The sequence below is a fragment of the Papio anubis genome, chromosome 9, assembly GCF_008728515.1.
Source record: "Papio anubis isolate 15944 chromosome 9, Panubis1.0, whole genome shotgun sequence".
Taxonomy (NCBI): domain Eukaryota; kingdom Metazoa; phylum Chordata; class Mammalia; order Primates; family Cercopithecidae; genus Papio; species Papio anubis.
In genome coordinates this window covers 89,985,735-90,013,127 of record NC_044984.1, presented here as the reverse complement: position 1 = coordinate 90,013,127, position 27,393 = coordinate 89,985,735, and the positions used below count along the sequence as shown (strand labels likewise).

Below are 27,393 nucleotides of genomic sequence, written 5' to 3'. Positions count from 1 at the left end.
GGTTTAAAAGAAAAGGGAGAAATCTGATTCAGGGCCATCTGACTCAGAGCCACCGTTGGAAGAGAACTTTTTTTTCTTAATCTTTTCTGACACCAAAGAAAATTCAAGGAAAAATCTGGACTGAGAAATCCCTCCAACTCTAAAACATCTTGTTAGTCAGAGACAGATCAAGGTACTGGTAAGCCCCAGTTTGTTTTTTGTGTTTTTTTAGAAAGAGGCTGAATGGCAGAACTGAAAGGCTAGCAAAGCCTCAGCATTCACCACCAAGCTAAAAGGAACAGAATAAATGATAATTGTCAGCAGTTAAGACAGAAAACAAAAGGAAGATAAATGAGAATGGCTCACCAGGACCTGAAACCCTAGGCACTTGGGACAAATGGGGATCATTGACATAGAAAAAGGGGTGGGACCCCCCAGTGTGATGCAGATTTGTTTGAGGCTGGGTGACCAGCCCCAGACACAGGAGTCCTCACTGGCCAGCCCTCCCCTCCCCCGCAGCCCAGCGCGAGCTCACAATTTCTCATCCTTCCGATGGCAGTCGGCTCCTAGGGACTTAAACTGATCAAAATGGAAAGCTTGGGGTGAGCAGAGCCTGCCACCACCCCGAAGCCTGATAGTTCAGAACAGTCTAAACTGAGTGGACAGGCAATGTTGAAGGGAAAGAGAAATCGGGGAACTGCGATATATTTCTGTTCCTTTAGAAATGGAAGGTTTGGGCTTTAATGTGAACTTAAGCCATTTGGGGGAAGTTTGGAGTTTAGGATGATTTGAAGAATAAAGGCCTTTGTTTTTGACTGACTGTTATTTCAGATCTTACCCATCTATCAATTAAATCTGACTTATTAACAGTATCTGGCAAAAAAATCTGTCCATTTAAGGATGGTGTAAGGTATCCTTGTACCTAACTATTCTCCCTAACCTTTTGGGAAAATGACCATATCCTTTTGCCTTAGCACTGGTCCCCCTCAGAACTTGTAAGGCTGCTTTTTTTTTTTTTTTTTTTTTGAGCCAGAGTCTTGTCTCACTCTGTCACCCAGGCTTGAGAGCAACGAAGTGATCTTGGCTCACTGCAACCTACGGGTTCAAGCGAGTCTCCGGCCTCAGCCTCCTGAGTAGCTGGGATTACAGGTGCACACCACCATGCCAGGCTAATTTTTGTATTTTTAGTAGAGACGAGATTTCACCATGTTGGTCAGGCTGGTCTTGAACTCCTGACCTTGTTACCCGTCCGCCTCAGCCTCCCAAAGTGCTAGGATTACAGGTGTGAGCCTCTGAGCCCAGCCAAGAACTTGCAGGGCTTAAGGAGAGAATTGTGTTTTCTATTATGTCTTAAAAGCCAGCAAACTGTAAATCCTAGAGGGGAATCATTTTCAGGAAACTAGAGACGTAGTCCTATCCCGGCCCGCTGGATCGTCACTGCAGGCCCTGGAAGAGGGGGTGGGAATTTGGGGAACAAGAGATACCAGAAATGGAGACAAGACAGTGCTCTGATCAAGTCTCTTTTAATGGCGGTAATGCAGTGCCTTATATACACTTGGAGGGGAAGGGGTTGGGCCAAGGCGAAAATGATCTCATCGCGGAGGGTGTGGCCAGATAGGTATTGGTTTCTCTGGTCGAACGTCATGTGGCGCCTGCGCTGTCAGGTAGCAATTTTCGCGGGAGCGGGAAAAATAGGTGAAGAAGAAGCAGGAAGAGCGCCATCTTTTATGAGGTATTAATACAGGGGAAAAGGCAAAGATAGGGAGGAGGTGTAAGGTGGAAATGAATAAAGCTCAGGCGTTTTTAATCGTCAATTATTATTCGCTATGGCCGGGGCGTGCAGCTCCGGACATAGTCCAGCCTCGGAGTAGCTTGCCATCCATACAGTCTTAAAAGTACTATCAATTTCTCTTTAAATCAAAGGATCAAACAGGCACCACTGTAAGGACTTGGGGCAAAATGAGCCCAATTGATGCTTCTTTTCAAGCAAGTAACATCTAGCAAACTATACAAGCAAATAGGAACAAAATCAAGAGACTATAAAACTCATTCCAGCTCCAAAACTAGTTCTGTGGCCTTCTGAAGTTTCTTAACTTTACCACAAATACGCCATGTGATCTGACACGCAGCATATTACAGTGAAAAAAGCAAGGACTTAAAGCCAAGGCATTCATCATGGGAATTTTTACTTTGTAGCTGAGTGATTTTAAAGAGTTATCTAACCACAGATTCCTCATCTGTAAAATGGGGATAATAAAATCTAAGTTGTAAGGAGTAGGGACATTGTAAATGTCCAACAAATAGGGTGTGTGCATATCTATATGTGTAAATTACCTCAGCCTCCCTCTGAGATGAGAGAGTGAGATAAAATACAATGTACTAGCCCAGGCACAGTGGCTCATATATGTATGTAATCACAGCACTTTGGGAGGTTGAGTCAGGAGGATCGCTTGAGCCCAGGAGCTCCAGACCAGCCTGAGCAACATGGCGAAACTCTGTTCCTACAAAAAATTCAAAAATTAGCTGGGCATGGTGATGGGCCACTGTGGTCCCAGCTACTCAGGAGGCTGAGGTGGGAGAGGATCTCTTGAGCCCAGGAGGTCAAGGCTGCAGCTGCAGTGAGCCATGATCGCACCACTGAGCTCCAGCCTGAGCGGCAGACAGAGCAAGACTCTGTCTAAAAAAGAGGAGGCTGGAGTGCGGTGGCTCAGGCCTGTAATCCCAGCACTTTGGGGAGAGAGCAGTGGGGATGATGAGGTCAGGAGAGATGTTGAGACCATCCTGGCTAACAAACCCGTCTCTACTAAAATATAAAAAAAAAAAAATTAGCCAGTGGTGGTGGTGCCTGTAGTCTCCCAGCTACTCAGGGAGGCTGAGGCAGGAGAATAAGCGTGGGCACACGGTAGCTGAGATCCCTTTCCACTGCCTCCAGCCTGGGCGACAGAGCAGACTCTGTCTCAAAAAAAAAAAAAAGGGCCAGTAGCCAGTTGTCAAGCCTGTAATCCCAGCAGCACTTTGGGAGGCGAGGCGGGTGGATCACAAAGTCAGGAGATCAAGACCATCCTGGCTAACACGGTGAAACCCGTCTCTACTAAAAATACAAAAACTAGCCAGAAGTGAGGTGGCCAGGCGCCTGCCTCAGTCCCAGCTCTTGAGGAGGGAGGCTGGGGCAGGAGAATGGCGTGAATCCGGGAGGCAGAGCTTGCAGTGAGCTGAGATCTGGCCACTGCACTCCAGCCTGGGCGACAGAGCCAGACTCCGTCTCAAAAAAAAAAAAAAGTATTATTAAAAATAACTACTGTATTAAGAATGTAATTTATAAATTCATAATAATAGAAAGCATACAGATTCACTTTGGCTATCACACACAACGAAAATTGGCTAAGTCTTATTTCAGATCTATTGAAATTGTTCTTTTAACCACTTGCAGGGTCAGTAAGAAGTGGCTGGAAGATTAATTTCCACTGAACAATAGGAAAAGTTACCAACAGTGGTTCTAAAACAGAAGGGCTGCTTCAGGAAACTGTGAGTTTCTTGTTACAAGGGTAGGACAGTATAGTGGGAAAGAAATGAGAGGGGCTCAAAATGTCCTGATCAACTACAGACCTGTACTTTATCAGGCCTCTTCCAGTCCTAGAAACACTGTGCTAGAGAATTTCAGAAGGAAATTCTACTTCAAAATGTTTCACCACTTTTGGCTGGGCATGGTGGCTCACACCTGTAATCCTAACACTTTGGGAGGCCGAGGCAGGAGGATCATTTGAGCCCAGGAGTTCAAGACCAGCCTGGACAATATAGTGAGATCCAAAATGGGCGTGGTGGCTCACACCTGTAATCCCAGCACTTTGGGAGGTTGAGCCAGGTGGATTGCAAGGTCAAAAGCTCGAGACCATCCTGGCCAACACGGTGAAACCCCAGCTCCACTTTTATTTATTTATTTATTTATTTAGAGACAGAGTTTCACTCTTGTTGCTCAGGCCAGAGTGCAATAGCGCAATCTCGGCTCACCGCAACCTTCACCTCCCAAGTTCAAGCAATTCTCCTGCCTCAGCCTTTCAAGTAGCTGGGATTACACGCATGCGCCACCTCGCCTGGCTAATTTTGTATTTTTAATAGAGACAGGATTTCTCCATGTTGGTCAGGCTGGTCTCAAATTCTCGACCTCAGGAGATCCGCCTGCCTCGGCCTCCCAAAGTGCTGGGATTACAGGCCTGAGCCACTGCACCCAGCCCCATCTCTATTAAAAATACAAAAATAAATTAGCTGGGCATGGTGGCGCATGTCTGTAGTCCCAGCGTGAGTGGCTGAGGCAGGAGAATCACTTGAACCCACGAGGGCGGAGGTTGCAGTGAGCCAAGATCGCACCACTGCACTCCAGCCTGGTGACAGAGCTAAACTCTGTCTCAAAAAAAAAAAAAAAAAAAACACACACACACACACACACACATTTTTTCCAAAGCTGGGTGAGGTGGTGCACGCCTGTGGTCCCCAGCTAATGGGGAGGCTGAGGCAGGAGGATCACTTGAGCCCAGGAGGTCAAGGCTGCAGTGAGTCATGATTGCGCCACTGCACTCCAGCCTGGGTGACAGAGACCCAAAAAAAAAAAAGTAAGAGCTTATGAAATAATAGCTACCATTAACACAGTCGCTCCTTATGGCTCCTTATGTACAAGTGATAGGTTTTGAATACAGCCCTTTTGAAATATTTAAAAGTAAAATTTTAGGATCATAAAGTGTGGAAATGACTAAAAGAGAATTTTTAAAGAACATTAATCCTCTCTAAACTGATTAAAGAAAATATTTGGTGTATTTCCTACAAGTATTTTTTCTCGCATACTTTCACCTACTGGGGATCACACGTTTACAGTTTGGTAGAATGAAAACCAGAGTGTACATTTGTGAGATTATTTGACATTTCTTCCAGTATCATAAGAGGAGCTGTTCCCACAGATACCACCTTGACAACCACGGCTTTCTCTCTCCACTATTTATTATCCTTTGTCTTTGGGAATTTATTATCTATTGAGTAAGGACATGCCCTGTGATCCCTAGCTTCTTAAATGTGAATTTTCTCACTTTCAAGTGTATATCACTTTCCCTACGAGCCTCAAGAAGTACCCTCTCCTTATGCAATTCAACTTCTCTTTCTCCTTTCTCTCCAATATCCAAGGTACTGGATTCAGTTCAACTCCACAATGCAGCCCTATAGAATCTCTCCCCTGGATGCAGAGTGTGATATTTAGAGATGGGATTTCTTCCTTCAAGCATTTCCTTTTTTTTTTTTTTTTTTTTTTTAAAGACAGTCTTACTGTGTCACCCAGGCTGGAGTGCAGTGACACGATGTCAGCTCACTGTAACCCCCACCTCCGCAGTTCAAGCAATTCTCCTGCCTCAGCCTCCTGAGTAGCTGGAACCACAGGTGTGCACCTCCACCCCCAGCTAATTTTTGTATTTTTAGTAGAGGTGGGGTTTCACCATGTTTGCCAGACTCATCTCAAACTCCTGACCTCAAGTGATCCATCTGCCTTGGCTTCTCAAAGTGTTGGAATTATAGATGTAAGCCACCACACCCAGCACTCAACATTTTTTAACTATACAGATTATATGCAGCTTCACAAATATAATTTCCCATTTGTCCACATACTAGCTATATGACAAATGGAACTTTAATCTGGAGAGTCAAGAAATTGGCCAGGCACATTGCAAAGTCAGCATTTTGGGAAGCCAAAGAGGGAGGATCACTTAAGGTCAGGAGTCTGAGACAAACTTGGGCAATACAGGGAGAACCTTTCTCCACAAAAATGTAAATTATTAGTGGGGCACAATAGTATGCACCTGTAGTCCCAGCTACTTGGGAGGCTGAGGCAGGAGGATCACTTAAGCCCAGGAGTCAGAGGCTGTGATGAGCTGTGATTGTGCCACTGCACTCCAGCCTGGGTGATAGAACAAGACTCTCTCTCTAAAAAAAAAAAAAAAAAAAACCAAAGGAGGCTGGGAGTGGTGGCTCATGTAATTCCAGCACTTTGGAGGCTGAGGCTGGCGGCTCACAAGGTCAGGAGTTTGAGGCCAGCCTGGCCAACATAGTGAAATCCAGTCTCTACTAAAAATTTAAAAATTAACCAGGCATGGTGGTGCGCACCTGTAGTCTCAGCTATTTGGGAGGCTGAGGCAGGAGAATTGCACGAACTCGGGAGGTGCCACTGCACTCCAGCTTGGGCGACACAGCGAGACTTCATCTCCAACTATACAAATTCCACTTGATGAATCCAACACACTATTCTGTCTGATTTAGTCAGTCATGTTTAAATACTTTATTTTCACAAGTAGAGAAATTGGGGGGTGAGAAGTTGTAATAACTATTCCTCAAAAAAGTCACTTCCATGCCATCTATAAGGTAAACTGTAAAAGAACAATGGCTGGTCATGAGAAGACTTGCTTTCTAATTCCAGATCTGATGCTTGCTGTGTAGCTTCAGACAAGTCACTTAATACCTTAATTTCCTCAGCTATGTAATACTCGGTATGAAGAAAGAGGATCTATATGAAAATCCTTTGAGAGGTAGAAATTGCTCTGCAATGAAAAACATCATTACTAATGCATAATTCTTCCTTTCCTCATTCTATTTATATTGGACTAATGCCATTAATATGTCTTTGAGATAACTCATAATTCTCTCTTCCCTCCATTGATTCATTCATGAAATGACTGAAGGCATTTCGGTAGATAAATAAAAGACAAGTGACAATAATCTGTTACAGGATTAAAGCCAAATGGCTGTGAAAAAAAGGGTACCTTAAATGATCAAATCAAAAACTATACATTTTCTATTTGTAAGACAAATACTGAGTCTTTATGGGTTTTCAGATCCATTGGTTAAAAAACAAAGTAGTGGTATAACATACTCAAGAGGTTTAATATAACATTAATGAAGGCTAACAACCATGAAAACCATTTATCTTTGTATTTGAACCACCAATTTCAGATGAAATTTAAAACACTCAATTCCTAATTGTTAGCACTGACATGCTAACAAAAAACTTAAGGAAATATTTTGTAGCTAGATCACACCATTGTTACACATTTGCTTGAGAAAACAAAGTATGTATGTAACTAAAGTATGTAACTAAATCCTACCTTATCATTACCATGGCTTCAATAAGATCCACTCTGCCAAAAATTGAACAATTTATCATATATAGTTTAATTTGAAATCTATATTGTCATCTGTCAAATTCTGATGACTATACTTCTTGATGTAGTGTATGTGGTTAGAGCATTCTCTGAATAAATCCAAGGTTGCATTGCCATTCTTACAGGAGTCTGATAACTTGAAAAGGAAAAAAAAAAAAATCAGTGGCATATCACAACTTGCTATCTAGCCACCTTCTGGTGAAAGTGATTCAAAGGTAACCAGATAATTGTAAATGGACAGCCTGGGTAGAAAAATTACTTGAAATGATTTTCCAAATGTACAGTACTTCCCGAAACTACAGATAAATGGAATAAAACAAACTCTACTTAATCTAAACATAAACAACATAGCATGCTGTGATCCAATGAGAAAAAAGCTTTTTCTTCTTTTCCATTGCAAAATCTAACATTTCCCAGAGCAGATTCTGTTCTGGTGTGTGAATTTGAACCAGTTAATTAAATTTTGAGCATGTTTCCTCAACTGTAAAATGGGATAATAATACCGATCTCCTTAGGGTTGCTGTGGAAATTCCAGTAAGCAGTGAAGGAAAGCTGACTGCTAAGTAAAAGCAGTAATAATTATAGTAGGAGCAGCAGCCACAGTTCACATCCTGTCCTGATGCATCGAGGATGATGTATGGTCTGACGGTGAAAATGAAGAGAATGTTTCAAGAAGAAGAGCATGATCAACGTTGGCAAATACTGAAGTAAAATCAGTGACTTTTGAATTTGACAAGAAAGGAATTGTTGGTAGCATTGTTTCAAGAGAACATTTCCAAAGCAGTAAGAGGGGAAGCCTCAATGTAGGTAGCTAAGAAAGAAACAAACGTAAAGAAAATGGAGGCAGCAGGTATAAACCGGAGGTTTTCAACATTTTGTATTCACCAATAACTATTATCGAGTCATGATTTTAAAATATCAGAGAAAGGCTGGGTGCAGTGGCTCACGCCTGTAATCCCAGCACTTTGGGAAGCCGAGGCGGGCAGGTCACTTGAGGTCAGGAGTTGGAGATCAGCCTGGCCAACATGGTGAAACCCTGTCTCTACTAAAAATACAAAAAATGAGCCAGACGTGGTGGCATACTGCTGCAGTCCCAGCTACTTGGGAAGCTGAGGCAGGAGAATCAGCTGAACCCAGGAGATGGAGGCTGCGGTGGGCTGAGATTGCACCACTGCACTCTAGCCTGGGTGACAGAGTGAGATTCTGTCTCAAAAAAAATTAAAAAATTAAAAAATTTAAAAAAGAGAAAAAAATGTATGTTTCTAGGCTTTTTATTAAAGTTCTCGTTTACAGAAAGTTACAGTATTGAGAAAAACACGACTGAGACAGTCTTATTGCCATGGCTGTAAGTCATAAACAAGAAAAATGTTCCATTAGTGGTTGACAATATATATAACTATTGAGGATATATTTTACTATCATGATTTCTACAGAGCCCATTGATAATTAATACAAACTGGTAAGTGAAGTGGGCAGGGGGAGGCAAGCCATATCTCTAAGTAGACTGGAGATGGAAAGAGAATGCATTTGTAGTGACTGATGAAACACCGTATGCCCACTACATTACTGCTATACCACTGAAATCTGCTGATACAGTTTTCTCATTGATAACGTAAGGAAGAAGAGAAATAATGTGGTTGAGACAGGAAGCGATCAGCCAAGCAATTTCTTTCAAGGTATGGATAAATATGCATGCTTGAAAGCCGAAGGTAAGGGTCCAGCGAACAGGAAGAGAACACAGAGAAAAGGAAGGGGATCTACTTGAGGTGATGTCTGCGGGTAAGGCGGGGGGAGAAGAGGAAGGGGGAAAGCTTAGCAACAAAGTATCTCATGTATTAAGACAGCATAAGTCTTTATTCAGTAACAGTAGCAACTCCGTGTATTCAGTACCATTGCCATATTAAAACGGTGTCAAATATCTGTCTTATACGTAGTAACGGGTAGTGCTTAAAAGGTAATTCACATTTTTAAAAAGTCTGTTTTAGGCCGGGCGCGGTGGCTCAAGCCTGTAATCCCAGCACTTTGGGAGGCCGAGGCGGGTGGATCACGAGGTCAGGAGATCGAGACTATCCTGGCTAACATGGTGAAACCCCGTCTCTACTAAAAATACAAAAAACTAGCCGGGCGTGGTGGCGGGCGCCTGTAGTCTCAGCTACTTGGGAGGCTGAGGCGGGAGAATGGCATGAACCCGGGAGGCGGAGCTTGCAGTGAGCCGAGATCACGCCACTGCACTCCAGCCTGGGAGCACAGCGAGACTCCGTCTCAAAAAAAAAAAAAAGAAAAAAAAAGTCTGTTTTATCATCAGAACATATGTAATTCACATTTGATTTTTACTGGTGTCAGTATAAGTCATAAATTAAGTAGTAACATCATTTATTCACCTTTTGGACTTAAAAATATACCTCAAATTCATGGGGCTTTCATAGTTTGCAAAACCTTTCACAGAATCCTCACAACTTTGTGAATCTGCAGAGTGAGTTGAGTCTCCCAGGCTGGAGTGCAGTACCACTCCACATCCGGGTTCAAGCAATTCTCCTACACCAGCCTCCCAAGTAACTGGGATTACAGACGTATGCCACCAAGCCCAGCTAATTTTTGCATTTTTAGTCGAGATGGGGTTTCGCTATATTGGTCAGGCTGGTCTCAAAATCCTGACCTCATGTAATCTGCCTGCCTCGGCCTCCCAAAGTGCTGGGATTACAGGCGTGAGCCACCGCGACTGGCCTATAATTTTCATATTAAGATAAAGAAATTGAGAATCATAAAGGTTAAATGACATGTGTGAGGTTACACAGCTAGTAAATAGGACAGCCAATATGCAAATCCACTGCTTTGAAATATCCACTCATTCTTCCTCTCTCCATTCCTCCAGCAATAAACTCTGATTTTCCCCACTTCAGCTAGCACCCCTGATAGAGAAGATGAAAACAGTAAGATATCAGTAAGACATAAAAATCAGGTTATTCCCACTAGTCAGAAAATAGACTTAGATTTTAGCCTGTAAAACAAGCTTCATTGATTCAAGACTAAAATGTAAATTATCTCCGACTGCACTATATCCACAGGCTTAGCAAAGGGATCAACCAGAATCAAATAGAGTGAATCTGCATTTATGTATTAAGTCTCTACCCTGTGTAATATATCTATCAACATGTAAAGTTATCTCTGAAAGTTTTAAATATATTTTTTTAACATATATATTAAATTGGCTGGGTGCAGTGGCTCACGCCTGTAATCCCAGCACTTTGGGAGGCCGAGGCGAGTGGATCACCTGAGGTCAGGAGTTCGAGATCAGCCTGGGCAGTACGGTGAAACCCCGTCTCTACTAAAAATACAAAATTAGCTGAGCATGGTGATACTTGCCTGTAATCTCAGCTACTCGGGAGGCTGAGGCAGGAGAATCTCTTGAACCTGGGAGGCAGAGAATGCGGTGAGCCGAGATCACGCCATGCACTCCAGCCTTTGCAACAAGAATAAATCTCCGTCTTACCAAAAAATATATATATATATATTAAATTATATATATGTTTAATTTGCCAATACTTTATTTTGAATTTTTGTATCATTATTGTCGAGTAAATTGGTATATAATTTACTTTTCTGGAAGCTGTATTTGGCCTTTTAAATTAGGCCAGGCATAGTGGTTCATGCCTATAATCCCAGTTACTCGGGAGGCTGAGGCAGGGAGAATCGCTTGAATGCAGGAGACGGAGGTTGCAGTGAGCTGAGATTGCACCACTGCACTCCAGCCTGGGTGACAGAGCAAGACTCCATCTCAAAAAATAAAATAAATAAATAAATTAATTAATTAAATGTACACGAGTTTCTTCATGTGAATTAGGAAGCTCTTTTACCTCACTCTATTATTTGTATTTGTGTAGCTTAGAAACGTCCATGCTTTGGCCGGCAGAAGATCTTTTCTGGCATTCTTTGATTCTTCTTCTGTTTATGATTTATATATTGATGTCCTCCTACATTTGTGGCTCTAAGCTTTTCACTCATGATTTCCATTAATAGGTTTCCTTTGTCTTTGCTATTCTTTTTTTTTTTCTTTTTCAACTTGTATTTTAGATTCAGTGGGTACATGTACAGGTTTGTTACCAGCGTATATTGCGTGATGCTGAGGTTTGGGGTACAAATGATCCCATCACCCAGGCACTGAGCACAGTAACCAACAATTGAGTTTTCAGTCCTTTCCTCCTCACACCCTCCCCCATCTAGGAGTCCCCATGTCTACTGTTGCCATTTTTTTTTTCTTTTCTTTTTTTTTTTTGAGACAGGGTCTCCCTCTGTCACCCATGCTGGAATGCCGTGGCATGATCTCAGCTCACTGCAACCTCCAACTCCCATGTTCAAGCGATTCTCCCACCTCAGCCTCCGGAGTAGCTGGGATTACAGATGTGCACTACCACAGCTCGGCTAATTTTTGTATTTTTAGTAGAGACAGGGTTTCACCATGTTGGTCAGGCTGGTCTTGAACTCCTGACCTCAGGTGATCCGCCTGCCTCAGCCTCCCAAAGTGCTAGGCTTACAGATGTGAGCCACCGCACCCAGCCTTACTGTTGCCATCTTTACGTGAATGAGTACCTGACGTTTAGCTCCCACTTATAAGTGAGAATATGCAGTATTTGATTTTGTTCCTGAATTAATTCACTTAGGATAAAAATAATTTGAAGAAAGAAAAATACGCATATTCAAATTTAACCATGGCTCTGTAACATGTTTAATAAGCGAATTTTCACATAAATGATAATTTATAGAGGATTGTAATCCTAAATGCATCTGTTGAAACTTAAAAAGCAGTTAGATGACATAATTAAGTCGGGGGGTAGTTTTACCCATAAAATGTTTGTCTATAAATTAAATCATGAATATGGCTTTGAGGAGTAAGTAGGCAATCTTACTCTGACTTGTCAGTTGCTTACTTATTGATAGCAAGCTATGGAGAAGCATAAATGTATTCAAGGATGCACAAATCAGAGTTATGACTTAAGCATCAAAGTTCTCCCAAAAGACAGGTTCGTGAACAAATTCCTTCCCCTTTATTAACACCTACGTCACTATTTGCTAGGTACCGTATACATACTGTCTCATCAAATTTTTTACCATACTCCTGGCTAAACAGATACAGAACTCAAGCCATATGTGAGAAAACTGAGCCTCAGAGAAGTTAAATAACTTGGTCTATTAAAACTTACTTTACCTAACAACAGAATTTGAGATTACCTCAAAACTTTCTACTGAACCATTCTGCCCCCACCCAAAGCACCTTACAAGGATGACTGCTTCAGAGCCAAGAATGACCCTGTTGTAAGAAGATACAGCTTGTTTTTTGGGATTCTATTATTTTAGTACATTTTTGGGGTAAATTTGAGCTTGAAAAAAGAAAATAGGACTGGGCGCAATGGCTCATACCTTTAATTCCAGCACTTTGGCAAGCCAACGTGGGCGGATCACTTGAGCCCAAGTTCAAGACCAGCTTGGGCAACATAGTGAGACCTAGTGTCTACAAAAAATACATAAAAAGAAAAATTAGCCAGGCACGGTGACATAAACCTGTGGTCCCAGCTACTTGGGAGGCTGAGGTGGGAGGATTGCTTGAGCCTGGGAGATCGAGGCTACAGTGAGCTATAATCACACCACTGCACTCCGGCCCAGGCAACAGAGATCCTGTCTAAAAAAAAAAAGAAAAAGAAAAAGAAAAAGAAAAGAAAAGAAAAGAGGAAACAGATTTGCAGCTATCATGCTACCACTATTGTAGGGCTTGCCAACTATGGATTTGGGGGAGATACCCCTAAAGCAAATCTGTATGTATAAATGAATTCAAGTACTTTTCACCAAGATATACTCAGGTATGTGGGAAAAGTAATTGGAATTGGAAGAAAAAAGTAAGAGAAATTAGTAATTGAGATTCAAATATGCATACATTACTTTTTTCCTATCTTTCAGGTTCATGGGAAGACAAGAGAGCCTCTGTAGAAATGTTTGGAAAATATATAATTCAGACTTTTAAAAAAAAATACCTGCCTAAATAAATGGTCACTGACATGTTCAGGGCAGATCTATTGAGAAGCAGAGATTCTGAGTGTACTAGACTGTAAGCAACCTAAAGACAGTCTTAATCCTCTTTCTACAGTATCTGGTAAATTACCAGGCAAGGTGGGGCACAGTGGCTCATTCCTGTAATCCTAGTCCTTTGGGAGGCTGAGGGAAAGGACTATTTGAGGCCAGGAATTTGAGACCTGCCTGGGCAACACAGTGAGACTAAGAATCTATCTCTACAAAGAATTTAAAAGTTAGCCAGTTCCACACCTGTGTTCTACAGGTGCACACCTGTAGTCCCAGCTACTTGGGAGGCTGAAGAGGGAGGATTGTTTGAGCTCAGTGAGATATGATCATACCACTGCAATCCAGCATGGGCAAAAGAGTGAGGCTCTGTCTCTTTAAAAAAAAAAAAAAAAAATTACTGGCTGGGCGCAGTGGCGGATGCCTGTAATCCCAGCACTTTGGGAAGCTGAGGTGGGCAGATCACCTGAGGTCGGGAGTCGGGAGTTTGAGACTAGCCTGACCAACATGGGGAAACCCCGTCTCTACTAAAAACACAAAATTAGCCAGGCGTGGTGGTGCATGCCTGTAATCCTAACTACTCGGGAGGCTGAGGCAGGAGAATCGCTGGAACCCAGGAGGCAGAAGTTGTGGTGAGCATAGATAGTGCCATTGCACTCCAATCTGGGCAACAAGAGTGAGACTCCATCTCAAAAAAAAAAAAGACTAGGCAAATAGAATGTACTCAACAAATACTTGTGGCTGGGCACAGTGGCTCATGCCTGTGATCTCACTTCAGGAGGCTGAAGTGGGAGGATCACTTGAGGCTAAGAGTTTGGGACCAGCTTGAACAACTTTGGGAGATCCCAACTCTACAAAAAACTTAACATTTAGCCGAGTATGGTGGTGCATGCTTGTATTCCCAGCTACTTAGAAGGCTGAGGCAGAAGGATCATTTGAGCCCAGGAGCTCAAGGCTACAGTGAGCTATGATCATGTCACTGCACTCCAGCCTAGGTGACAGAGTAAGATCCTGTCTCTTAAAAAAAAAAAAAAGGGAAAAAATGAAATAGGAAATACAGCAATGCCAAGTCATGTAGGCCCTTGTAGGCCACTGTAAAGGCTTTGAGATAAAAAGCATTTGGTCGGGTGTGGTAACTCACGCCTGTAATCCCAGTACTTTGAGAGTTCGAGGTGGGTGGATCACAAGGTCAGGAGTTCGAGACCAGCCTGGCCAACATGGTGAAACTCCGTCTCCACTAAAAATACAAAATAATCAGCCGGGCGTGGTGGCACATGCCTGTAATGCCAGCTACACGGGAGGCTGAGGCAGGAGAATTGCTTGAATCCGGGAGGCAGAGGTTGCAGTGAGCCGAGATCGCACCACTGCACTCCAGGCTGGGTGACAGAGCGAGACTCCATCTCAAAAGAAAAAAAAAAAAAAGGTTTTGGAGGATTTTAGGGGGAGGAGTGACATGAAAATGCCTACTGTATTGAAAACAGAATGTTGATAGATGGTGTCCAAGGACAAGAGAGGGAGAATATCACAGTACCTCTGATGATCATGGGACATCACCATACCTCTTATCTGGATTACTGTGATAACTTCCTACCAAAAAAAAAAAAATTAGCCAGGCACAGTGGTATGCACCTATATTCCCAGCTACTTGGGAGGCTGAGGTGCCGCCGCCGCCGCCGCTGCCGCCGCCGCTACTGTAACTTCTTAAATTATCACAGTAATCCAGGTAAGAGGTATGGTGCCTTGGACCAAGATGGAAGTGATGAGAAGTAATTGAGTTTTGGGTGTATTCTGAAAGTAAAGCTAACAGGATTTGCTGACCAGTTGAATATAAAGTGTGTGAAAAGGAAAAGCTGGGATTTTGGCCTGAGGATGGAGTTGCCATTTACTGAGATGGAGAAGACTCTAGGAGGAACAAATTTGGGTGGAAATGCCAATACCTTTTTGTTAAATACATGTAAGAGTTTAGTGAGCTACCATAACAAAGTCCCACAGATTGGGTGGCATAAACAATAGAAATTGGCCGGGCACAGTGGCTCACGCCTGTAATTCCAGCACCTTGGGAGGCCAAGGGCAGCAGATCATGGGGTCAGGAGATCGAGACCATCCCGGCTAATACGGCGAAACCCCGTCTGTACTAAAAATACAAAAAATTAGCCAGGCGTGGTGGCGGGCACCTGTAGTCCCAGCTACTCGGGAGGCTGAGGCAGGAGAATGGCGTGAACCCGGGAGGCGGAGCTTGCAGTGAGTTGAGATCGTGCCACTGCACTCTAGCCTGGATGACAGAGCGAGACTCTGTCTCAAAAAAATAAAATAAAATAAAAAATAAAAATAAAAATAAATTTATTTTCTCATAGTTCTGGAGGCTAGAAGTCCAAGGAGGTGTCAACAAGTTTGGTTTCTTCTGGAGCCTCTCTCCTTGGCTCTCAGATGGCCACCTTTTTACTGTGTCCTCACGTGGCCTTTCTTCCTCTGTGCTCACAAGCCCCTTGTATCTCCTTTTTGTGTCCAAACTTCCTCCTCTTAGAAGGACACCGGTCAGGCTGGATTAGGGTCCATCCTAAGGGCCTCATTGTAACTTACTCACCTTTTTAAAAGACCCTGTCTCCAAATATTTTTAAATCTCGCATCCTGAAGTACTGGGAGTTTGGGCTTTACGTATGAATTGTGAGGGACAAAATTCAGTCATAATATTAAGTGGGTTATGTGAATCAGTCTGAGGTACTCGTTAAGATATCCAAATGGAATTGTAGAGTAAGCTTTTGAATTGATGAATCTGGAGTTCCTGGGAGATGTCTAGGCTGAAAATAGTGTTCAAGTGATGGCTGTATAGATGGTATTTAAGATCCTAAGACTGGAAGAGGTCATCAGTGATTTCATTGATCACTGTGAGCGGAGATAGTGAAGAGAAAAACATTTAATAACTAAATACTGTAAGAATGTCTAAATGTCATAACATCTAATAAACAGCAAACTTTGTTATGACATTTAGGCCTTCTTACAACCAGGAGCAATTTTGCAGTGGCTAGTATTTGAGGAACCTAGCCAAGGATACCCCAGAAGAAGAGGGAGGAGGAAAATCAGAGGAGTGTGGTATGCTGGAAACCAAGGGAAGAAAGTATTTCCAAGAGGGCGTAATTATGTGTCAAAACATTTGTCACATTGTGGATTTACAATGTGGAGTTCATTACTGACCTCCACGAAGTAGTTTTGATAGCATTTTGATGATGAGAGAGGGTTCAAGAGAGAATGGGAGGAGAGGGAAGCAGAGAATGTAGAAATTAATTGAAAGGGGGCCGGGCACGGTGGCTCACACCTGTAATCCTAGCACTTTGGGAGGCCAAGGAGGGCAGATCATGAGGTCAGGAGTTCGAAACCAGCCTGTCCAATATGGTAAAACCCTGTCTCTACTAAAAAATACAAAAATTAGCTGGGCATGGTCGAACACACCTGTAATCCCAGCTACTTGGGAGGCTGAGGCAGAAGAATTGCTTGAACCTGGGAGAGAGGTTGCAGTGAGCTGAGATTGCACAACTGCACTCCAGTGTGGGCAACAGAGTAAGACTACACCTCAAAATAATAATAATAATAATAATAATAATAAATTAATTGGAAGGGATAGTGAGGGGTGTGTGTGTGTGTGTTTAAACATTTGTTTGCTGTTGGTAATGAGTCAGTAGAGAGGGAATATTTGATAATACAGAAGAAAAAAGGAAATTGCTCAAATAACATCTCTGAATAAGTAAAAAAATGTGGGATCTAGCACAAAATGGGAGAACTGGCCTTAAAAAGAAGCATAACTGGAAGTGGTGGCCTATAATCCTAGCACTTTGGGAGGCTGAGGCGGGCAGATCATCTGAGGTCAGGAGTTCAAGACCAGCCTGGTCAACATGGTAAAACTCTGTCTCTACTAAAACTACAAAAATTAGCTGGGCATGCTGGTGGGCGCCTGTAATCCCAGCTACTCGGGAGGCTGAGGCAGGAGAATTGCTGGAACTGGGAGGCAGAGGTTCCAGTAAGCCAAGATTGAGCCACTGCACTCCGGCCTGGGCGACAGAGCAAGACTCTGTCTCAAAAAAATAAAAATAAAAATAATTAGCCAGGTATGGTGGCATGTGCCTGTGATCCCAGCTACTTGGGGTGCTGAGATGGGAGAATCACTTGAGCCCTGGAGACGGAGGTTGCAGTGAGCTGAGACTGCACCACTGTACTCCAGCCTGGATGTCTCAAACCAAGAAAAAAAGAAGCATGGACAGTTAATGCATAGTAACAGCAGGATGGAAGGCTGAGTAGAAGACCAGAGAAGCAAGTAGTGAATATATGTGGGGATAGATGCCCTCTTGCTTCAATTTTCAAAATGAAGAAAGCCTATCACCTGAGCGTGAGGCTGAGAGAAGAACTGTGCAAATGTTGGTGAACGACTTGAAAGTATGAAATAGTCATCTAAGAAAACAGAAGAATACGTAAACTAGAGGTGTACAGGAAGATTTCCAGGCAGCACGATGGGTTCACTTAAAGTGGGATCAGTCATCACATCATGGTCGTTTTTCTCTAGCTTCATCAGCCTGCTTGGATGGAGCTATAGAGCAGGTGGGAGAGTTGAATTTAAAGAGGATACATGTTTGTCAAGAGAAAGGCACAAGGGAGTTGATGTATGTGTGAGAGTCATTGTAATAATGGATCATGGAAGTTAAACATACATATCACTCTCATAACATTTTCCACACTGTGCTAAAATTATTGTGCCTTTCCCACTGTTCCCAAAGCAGAAGCTGTGGCTCTTTGGTCCCTTAATCCACAGTTCACAAGCCAGGGATGAATGCACAAAATCCACCCCACAGTTGTGTTTTGTTTGACACGTAGAGTGATGGGGGAAAAAAATGGAGCAAATATTTGAAAAATAGTAAGTTTGACATCGATGAATTTATTTACATGAGCTTTTTCAGGGCATTAATACTTACACAATGTATACACAGTCACACCCAGACTGATTCACTCATTTAAATCACCTGCCTGTAGCCGAGTGTGGTGTCACATGCCTGTGTCCCAGCTGCTCAGGAGGCTGAGGAGGGAGGATCACTTGAGCCTGGGAGTTCAAGGCTGCAGTGAGCTATGATCATGCCACAGCACTCTAGCCTGGGTGACAGAGTAAGACCCTGTCTCTAAAAAAATAAAATCAATCATCTGCTTGGCACTGAACGAAAATTCAAATGGTTGGTTTTGCCAAAGAGAGGGGGTTAAAAAAAAAAAAAAAGTCTGGAGAACAAGATGATTGACAGGTTCGTATAAATTTTCCTAGGGTGGGCTCTAGGAAGGAACATATATTTTGACATGTGTAAATGCATAAAACTCCACCTCAGATAACTTTCACAGGAGGCTGCTCTTTTCCCAAAGCACAGAATTGATCACAGAGTCATTTCTCCCAGAGAACTGTTAGGTTGTTAGGTTTTCAGAAGATATTTAAAATGTTTAACTTCGAGACGGGTGGATCAGTTGAGGCCAGGAGTTCGAGAGCAGCCTGGCCAACGTGGCAAAACCTCATCTCTACTAAAAATGCAAAAATTACTGTAATCTCAGCACTTTGGGAGGCCAAGGTGATTGGATCACCTGAGGTCAGGAGTTCCAGATCAGCCTGGCCAACACGGTAGAACCCCGTCTCTACTAAAAATACAGAAATTAACTGGGTGTGGTGGCGGGAACCTGTAATCCCAGGTACTCAGGAGGCTGAGGCACAAGAATCGCTTGAACCTGGGAGGTAGAGGTTGCAGTGAGCCGAGATCGCACCACTGCACTCCAGCTTAGGTGACAGAGCAAGACTCTGTCTCAAAACAAACAAACAAACAAACTACAAAAATTAGCTGGACGTGGTGGGGTGCACCTGTAGTCCGAGCTACTTGGGAAGCTGAAGCAGAAGAATCGCTTGAACCCAGGAGGTGGAGGTTGCAGTGAGCCAAGATCACACCATTGCACTCCAGCCTGGGCGACAGAGTGAGACCGTCTCAAAATAAAAATAAAATAAAATGTTTAACTTCTTGAGCACAGGTAGTCCTAGATTAAAAGTTTCACATCTCACTCAGATCCCTCTTTCTATTTCTCCAAAGACACAGTGAGTGCCCCACTCTTGATCTGGCCTCCAACAGGCAGCCTACTACCCATACACCTTTCTCACCCTTCCTTTTCCCTCCCAATCACAATTTAACAACATGCTTCCAACTTTCTTCAGGACATGATAAACTTACCTAACTCACTAATTTGTACTCAGGTATTAGCACTAATAAGAGCTCACTAAGCCGGGCGCGGTGGCTCAAGCCTGTAATCCCAGCACTTTGGGAGGCCGAGACGGGCGGATCACGAGGTCAGGAGATCGAGACCATCCTGGCTAACACGGTGAAACTCCGTCTCTACTAAAAAATACAAAAAAAACTAGCCGGGCGAGGTGGCGGGCGCCTGTAGTCCCAGCTACTCGGGAGGCTGAGGCAGGAGAATGGCGGGAACCCGGGAGGCGGAGCTTGCAGTGAGCTGAGATCCGGCCACAGCACTCCAGCCTGGGTGACAGAGCAAGACTCAGTCTCAAAAAAAAAAAAAAAAAGAGCTCACTAAATTATCTCCTCCCAGATTTTCATTTTACCCTGAGACCTTAAGTTGTTTAGTAATATGGGCATTTTTGACCCCAAAAACCGAACCAAGGACATTTGGTCTCTCCTGGCATCCCATCACACCAACACAACAAAGGGCTATTGTGTAGGTTCTCTTGCAGGAGTAAGTCTAATCTTAATTACATGTAGACTGATATTTAACAAAACAATAAGGGGAAAATTATTCACTATGAGGCTAGGCAAAATTATAATTGTCTTGCACAGTTTAATTTTGTGACTAATGATAAGACCACGTTCATGTCTTAATTTTTTTTTTTTTTTTGAGACAGAATTTTGCTCTTGTCACCCAGGCTGGAATGCAGTGGCACGATCTCGGCTCACTGCAACCTCTGCCTCCCGGGTTCAAGTGATTTTCCTGCCTCAGCCTTCTGAGTAACTGGGCTTACAAGTGCCCACCACCACGCCCGGCAAATTTTTGTATTTTTAGTAGAGACGGGATTTCGCCATGTTGGCCAGGCTTGTCTCAAACTCCTGACCTCACGTGATCCACCCACGTCAGCCTCCCAAAGTGCTGGGATTATAGGTGTGAGCCACCGCACCCGGCCCTTTTATCTTAAATTAATTAATTAATTTATTTATTTTGAGACAGAGTCTCACTCTGTCACCTAGGCTGGAGTGCAATGGCACAATCTCGGCTCACTGCAACATCTGCCTCCCAGGTTCAAGTGATTCTCCTATCTCAGCCTCCCTAGTAGCTGGGATTACAGGCGTGTGCCATCACGCCCAGCTAATTTTTTGTATTTTAGTAGAGATGGGGTTTCACCATGTTGCCCAGGCTGGTCTCGAACTCCTGAACTCAAGCAATTCACCCACCCCGGCCTCCCAAAGTGCTAGGATTACAGGCGTGAGCCACCGCACCCGGCCCTTATCTTAAATTTAATATGATGTTATGGGCATAAGCAAATAAATATTTAAGTCATCCCTTATTACTACCATTGATTTTTAAGAAAAGATTATTTCATAGGCATTTAATGGTGAATTTATAGAAGTTTCCTTCTATGATCATTCCTGTGGCATTTTGGAGTTTTCATCCAAATAGACAAAATAAAACTTTATACTCGTGAAAAACATCCCATTACATGTCATATTTCAAGCTTTTTTTCCCCTATAATGCTTGATTCATCCTTCATTATTTTTTTAAAGATTAGGAGCCACATATTTAGGACATTTAAAAAATCCAAGGACCAGACAGAGTGGCTCACGCCTGTAATTCCAGCACTTTGGGAGGCCAAGGTGGGTGAATCACCTGAGGTCAGGAGTTTGAGACCAGCCTGGCCAACATGGTGAAACCCCGTCTCTACTAAAAATAAAAAAATTAGCTGGGTGTGGTGGCAGGTGCCCTGTAATCTCAGCTACTCAGGAGGCTGAGGCAGGAGAATCACTTGAACCTGGGAGGTAGAGGTTGCAGTGAGCCGAGATCGTGTCATTGCACTCCAGCCTGGGCGACAAGAGTGAGACTCCATCTCAAAAAAATCCAAGAAATTCATATCAAGTATTCATTATGCTTAATTCTTTAAACACTAATTTCAAAACCAAAAATAAAATGAAATAGATAGGGACTATCTACCTTACACACAACCTCCCTTCCCCCAGAGAGTTTCCCTTAGAAATGTGGCTTTCAAGGCTGGGTGCAGTGGCTCACGCCTGTAATCCCAGCGCTTTGGAAAGCCCACATGGGTGGATCATTTGAGCTCAAGAGTCCAAGACTAGCCTTGGCAACATAGTGAAACCCCATCTGTACAAAAAATACAAAAATTAGCTGGGTGTAGTGGCATGTACCTGTAGTCCTAGCTACTTGGGAGGCACAGGTGTGAGGATTGGTTGAGCCTGGGAGGTCAAGGCTGCAGTGAGCTGAGATCATGCCACTGCACTCTTGGGTGGCAGAAAAAAAAAAAATGTGTTTTTTCTAGGAGTTAATCACTGGTTAGCTAAGGAAAAGGGGCTTACAGACACTATTTACAGATTACTAAATCAATGATTGCTACCACGAGGTACTTTGACGTAAAAAGAAGCAACCTTAAGATGGCAGAGAAAAACAGGTTGATCATCCTAGCTCTTACACATGAAGAATTGTTAGCTCTTTTCATTGTACGCATACATCCTGAAGAGACAGTTTGTGGTTTCCTTTAAATGATGCAATATCACACTGCATTGAGGTGGTTTTCTATTTACTTTTCTTATCTTTTACAACCCAGGAGCGACACTGCAGGATTTCAATTTCCAAATGGTTTGGCAAGATGTAAATAATTATACAAACAACTACAGTTATCCATCTACACTTTCCTCATTCTACTATTTTTTTTAAAAAAAGAAATGGGGTTAAAAACACGTATACAGTATAAAAATAAAACTTTGGTACCCCAATAATCTCTCCCCCATGAAAAGTTACTAGTATCTTTTTGGCATGGTTTACTAAAACTTTAAGAGTTGAAATTTCTACCTCTAGTGCCATTCCTTTTCTCCCTCTGCCTTTCCAGATCCTTTCCCTCCCTACTATGAGACAGGGAAGCTAAAATATTATTGCCATGTTTCTCAGAGTAATAGAATTAATTTTAACCTTTATAGCACTTGTCCTTGAATTGACTATTACTTTAGTACAGAAGTAAAACTTGATTTAAGGGAATACTGCTTATCTATTCTGAGTGAGGTTCTGTATTAATTGCTATAGGGGTTATAAATATGAACAAAAGTCTGTTCCTGACTTCACAAAACTTTACAGGGTAATAGTAACCCTAAGAGAGAAATAATGATAAACACACTGACTTTTCTCCTTATAGTTTAGGCAGTTTCCATGGGCAAAACCTCATTTGATCCTTAAAACATTATTGTGAAGAAGATAGAATGGATACTATTTTCCAAACTCTACAAATGAGATAGAAATTTTTTAAATCCTGAAAGGATTGCAAATAACTAGACAAATTATTATAGCGAAATGAATTGTAATTATATATGTGCGTATGTGTATATATGTGTGTGCGTACGTGTATATATATGTGTGTGCGTGTGTGTATAGTGTGTGTGCGTGTGTATTCTGCTCTCATCACCTCCCATAGCTTATCCTTGGAAAGAAAGTACCTTGGCTTAGGAAAATATCTATCCTACTGATCTGTCACAATGTTTAAAATGTCATTTTAGAAATTCCATACTCTGGATGTCTACAGGAGGTTCCATTAGAACAGATTAGAACAGTCTTAGAGAGAAATGAAAACAAAAATACTAAACACTAATAATACAAAGTAGATAACTTAACTTCATAACTGAGCTCCTTAGATAATGACAGGTTGGGGCCAGGCATGGTGGCTCATGCTTGTAACCCCAGCACTTTGGGGGGCCGAGGCACTAGGATTGCTTGAGGCCAGGAGTATGAGACCAGCCTGGGTAACATAGGGAGAACCGCTCCCCCAACCCCCACATCTCTACAAAAAATCAATTAGCCAGAAGTTGTGTCGCATGCCTGTGGTCCCAGTTACACAGGAAGCTGAGGTGGGAGGATTGCTTGAGCCTGAGAGGTCAAGGCTGCAGTGAGCCATGATCACGCTACTGCACTCCAGCCTAGTGACAAAACCCTGTCTCTATTTTAAAAATAAATAAAAAGAGAGAGATAATGGAAGGATGGGGTACCTGTCCTGAACAAAACGGGAAAAGTTTTAATGGGAAGGAAGAGAGAAAGACTGCAGTAAAGCCCTGGACACAACAGCCTGAGGATCCCTATAAAAGTGAGCCTACAGTAGGCCAGGCATGGTGGCTCATGCCTATAATCCCAGCACTTGGGGAGGCCGAGGTGGGCGGATCACAAGGTCAGGAGTGGGAAACCAGCCTAACCAACATGGTGAAACCCCGTCTCTACTAAAAATACAAAAATTAGCCTGGCGCGGTGGTGCATACCTGTAATCCCAGGTACTCAGGAGGCTGAGGCAGGGGAATTGCTTGAACCCAGTAGGTGGAGGTTGCAGTGAGCTGAGATCGCGCCACGGCACTCCAGCCTGGGTGACAGAGTGAAACTCTGTCTCAAAAAAAAAAAAAAAAAGAAAAGAAAAGAAAAGAAAAAAGAAAAACTGAGTATAGGGTGGAGGTGGAGTGAACGTTTAAAAGGGGGAGAAATGGATTCACTTCACAATTTTGCTTCCATTAATACCTAAACCCTGGGGCTCAGGGTTTCAGTTTCCAGTAGGCCTACATTGGAAATTCACCTCCAAGGTACAAGTTTCCCTGACAGACCACCAAATAAACAATGATCTTTTAAAAACAAATCAACTTTGGTACCATCTACTCAGCTGGCATTTACCTTCCTTACCTGCTACCACCCTCATTCTTAAAGAAAAAAAGGCGAATTCTAAAGCCCCTGCTACTCACTTTCCTCCAGTAAGACTGTAGCTTACATCTGCTGTTCTTTTTTCCATACTACTCTCTCAAATCCTTTCTTTCATATTTGCCAGAAGTTTAAGGTCGTTTGGGTTCCTCTCATTTAAAAAGTTCAATTGAAGTGTGTTGCTACACCTTAATCAAAAGTCTATGGCTGAGTTCTTTAGCGTTTCTTTACCCACTTCCTCTGTTCAATCCTTCATCTCCTCATAACCATTGAAATGAATGCTATGAATATCTCAATCTCTTAGCATGGTGCCAGGCATGTAGGTGTTCAAAAAAATGTTAAACGAATCTTAGTTATTAGGTAAGAGCATTGTCTGTAAAACTGAAAAGTCTTAAAAGCAGATTCCTAAAATTTAATAAGCTCATAAATTCTTCAGTCTGCAATTAGGATTCCTGAAATATTCTTTGATTCATGAAAGACTGGACTAGGAAATTCTAAAAATCGACATAAAGCATAAAAAGCCACTCTGAGGTTAATGAAATTTATAATGTTTTGTCTTCTTTTAATTCATTCATACTTTTCTCTCAGGATACAAAGGGCAAAACTAGTCTGTGTAGTACCTCAGAATTGAGTAGTTACACACTCATTAGGTTTCAGAATCATTAAAATTTTATCTTATTTAGGATACTGCTTACCTTGGAAGGGCAAATTGCCATTTCTTTCCATCTGGGCATCAGGGAAACAAAGGAAATCCCCCTAAACATCACTTCCACACCCCTATATTATGCTAAGGAACTTCCAGTTGATTCATTAGGCATTTCAGCAGTGTTTTTGGCCGGTACTAGGAACTGTGGAGAGGTATAGAAAGGGAGCAAGTGCACAGTCCCGGCCCCCAGAGAGGTTACGATGCAAATAGAAGCAGGCTCAGAACTCGGAACAAAAGCAGTGACTGCATAATAATGCACTGCTGGGGGTGGGGGATGGGAATCTGCATGCCCGGCTGTGACTTCAGGAAAGCAGTTTCCAGGTGGTGAGAGTTTAAGCCAGACCTGAAAGGAGTTGATTTGTAATGATTTGCAGGGGGCCACTGGAGGCAGCGGCCAGTACTTTTCACTTAGGAGATCAGCATCTGCCCTGATGGAAAGTGGGCAATCCTACAGGGACCTCTGAGTTGTCCAAAGGCCGACCTGGAGAAAGACTGATTTTGAGGTTTTAACAGGTAAGTTTGGGGACATCACTGATGAAGGTGGGCAGGGGAGGAGGATTTTTTCTTTTTTTTAATGTTACAGTAAAAAGCTTAGATTCGATGACATGGGTAAAAAACAAATAGGAAAATGTAAGGAGAAGAATGATTATGATTGCTATGTAAAAATGAAATTGCAATAGAGAGGATCTGGAGCTCAGGAAAGGAGCTAGAGCATGGTATAACTTAGGCCTAGGTAGTGAAGATCATGAATAAAATGGTAGCTGAGGAAATTTCAAAGTTGAAAAAGTAGTAATAAGTATGAAGAAAAAGCTAAACTACAAACATCTGCTCTTTAATTACTAACACTAGTAATGAGAATTTCTTGTCTCCAGCCTCTTCCCTTCCCACTCCTCACCTCTTCCTAGCTTACATCATTGTATTAAGGCATTTTATTGAAGATACTATTCAGCACTCTCCACCTATGCTTTACACAGCTTGCCTCTGCTTTTCTTCCCATTCCACTCTTTCTCTTCATTTATTCACATCATTTTAGTCCTTAAAAGACCCCGCCCAATTACTAGACCAGAGGGAGGCAACTAAGACTCTTCATATCTCCCAAACGACCTTCCAGAATGGTTTTATGGCATTATAATAGGAATGAAAGAGTTTTGATTTTTCTATTATTAATATTTTACTTTCAAGGAATTACAGGAAAAACCATATTGCATGCCAGAAATACTTAAATTTTAAATATTTCATCTTAAGAGATGCCCTTATGTAATGCTTTTAACGCATTTGAGAAATTCAGGTAGTGGGCAAAAGTACAAGATAGAGGTTAGATGTTTTGAGTGGGAGAAGTGCACTGGGGTCATTATTGAATCAGAATTATTATGCACTTAAATATATAGAAAAAAGAACGAAATGAGTATTAAACTACCCAAATTCATCCCTTTAATCTTTATTTGCATGACTACATTTTATGCAGTTGTAACCTTCACGTACATATTTGGTATTTTTCAAACACGAATTGATTAGACATTGTTGCTATTTTGTTATCTATATTGTTAACATAAGAACTTCCTGTGTTACTATATCAGATGGTTTTTTTTTTCTTTTTTCTTTTTTTTGAGACAGAGTTTCCCTTTTGTTGCCCAGGCTTGAGTGCAATGGCGGACCTCGGCTCACCACAAACTCCGCCTCCTGGGTTCAAGCGATTCTCCCGCCTTAGCCTACCGAGTAGCTGGGATTACATGCGCCCGCCACCACGCCCAGATAATTTTTGTAGTTTTAGTAGAGACAGGGTTTCACTATGTTGGCCAGGCTGGTCTCGAACTCCAGACCTCAGGTGATCCACCCGCCTCAGCCTCCCAAAGTGCTGGGATTACAGGCGTGAGCCACTGCGCCTGGCCTCTATGTCGGATCTTAATTAGCCATTTCCTGTTAGAATCCTGCCCCGCTCCTTCTCGCCTTTTCCAGTGTTTGGATAATATGCTGTGAATATCTTTGTGCACTCATTTCTTTATTCAGGTCACACCACTGAAACATACTCCCCAGAATAAAATTGATGATGAAAAGATAGGAACAATTTTATAGCTTGTCTTACATATTGCAAGATTTTGCACTGCACTGATGTATTGTTAACTCTGCATGTTTGTCTTCTTTTTAAGCTCTCCTTGAAGAGTTTTTAAATTTTCAGTATACTCCACAGGGTGGCCAAAGTAGAACTGGCTCGTCATTGAGTATAGGTTCAGTTAAAAACAAAAATCTGGCTCAGAGTTGAGCACAAAGAATCCAATAAGTATAAATGGGTTAATTTTCAGGTACCTTAGCCTTGACTAGTTCCTGTTTTCCAGATGTCCCCTCCTTTTCCTTTTCGATATCTACTTCATTATTTAAACGGGCAATTTCGGCTTAGGCAGTTCTGGATAGCGGTGCCCCTCCTGTATCCGTTCTGGAACCTCTCTCGCCCTTCTGCTGTGCGAGGAAACCCAATTCACAGCCGTCATCCCC

At 42.5% G+C, this 27,393-nt stretch overlaps 1 protein-coding gene and 1 long non-coding RNA gene across 3 annotated transcripts in view; one reads left to right on the top strand and one right to left on the bottom strand.

The window, feature by feature from the left end:
* Nucleotides 1-6,135: 6,135 nt before the first annotated feature.
* On the bottom strand, nucleotides 6,136-25,091 carry LOC103875986. Its single transcript, XR_635017.4, has 3 exons — nucleotides 24,893-25,091; nucleotides 7,113-7,305; nucleotides 6,136-6,548 (listed from the first exon to the last, which is right to left on the bottom strand). It is a non-coding gene; the product is annotated as an uncharacterized LOC103875986 (long non-coding RNA).
* Nucleotides 25,092-25,192: 101 nt separating this feature from the next.
* USP44 (ubiquitin specific peptidase 44) overlaps nucleotides 25,193-27,393 on the top strand; it is a 36,517-nt gene continuing 34,316 nt past the window's right edge. The window contains exon 1 of one of the 2 annotated variants that reach the window (XM_021922803.2): nucleotides 25,193-25,416. The gene's annotated coding sequence lies outside the window, so the exon portion shown is untranslated. The remainder of the gene's footprint in view (nucleotides 25,417-27,393) is intronic. The other variant, XM_003906976.5, reaches the window with a different exon arrangement.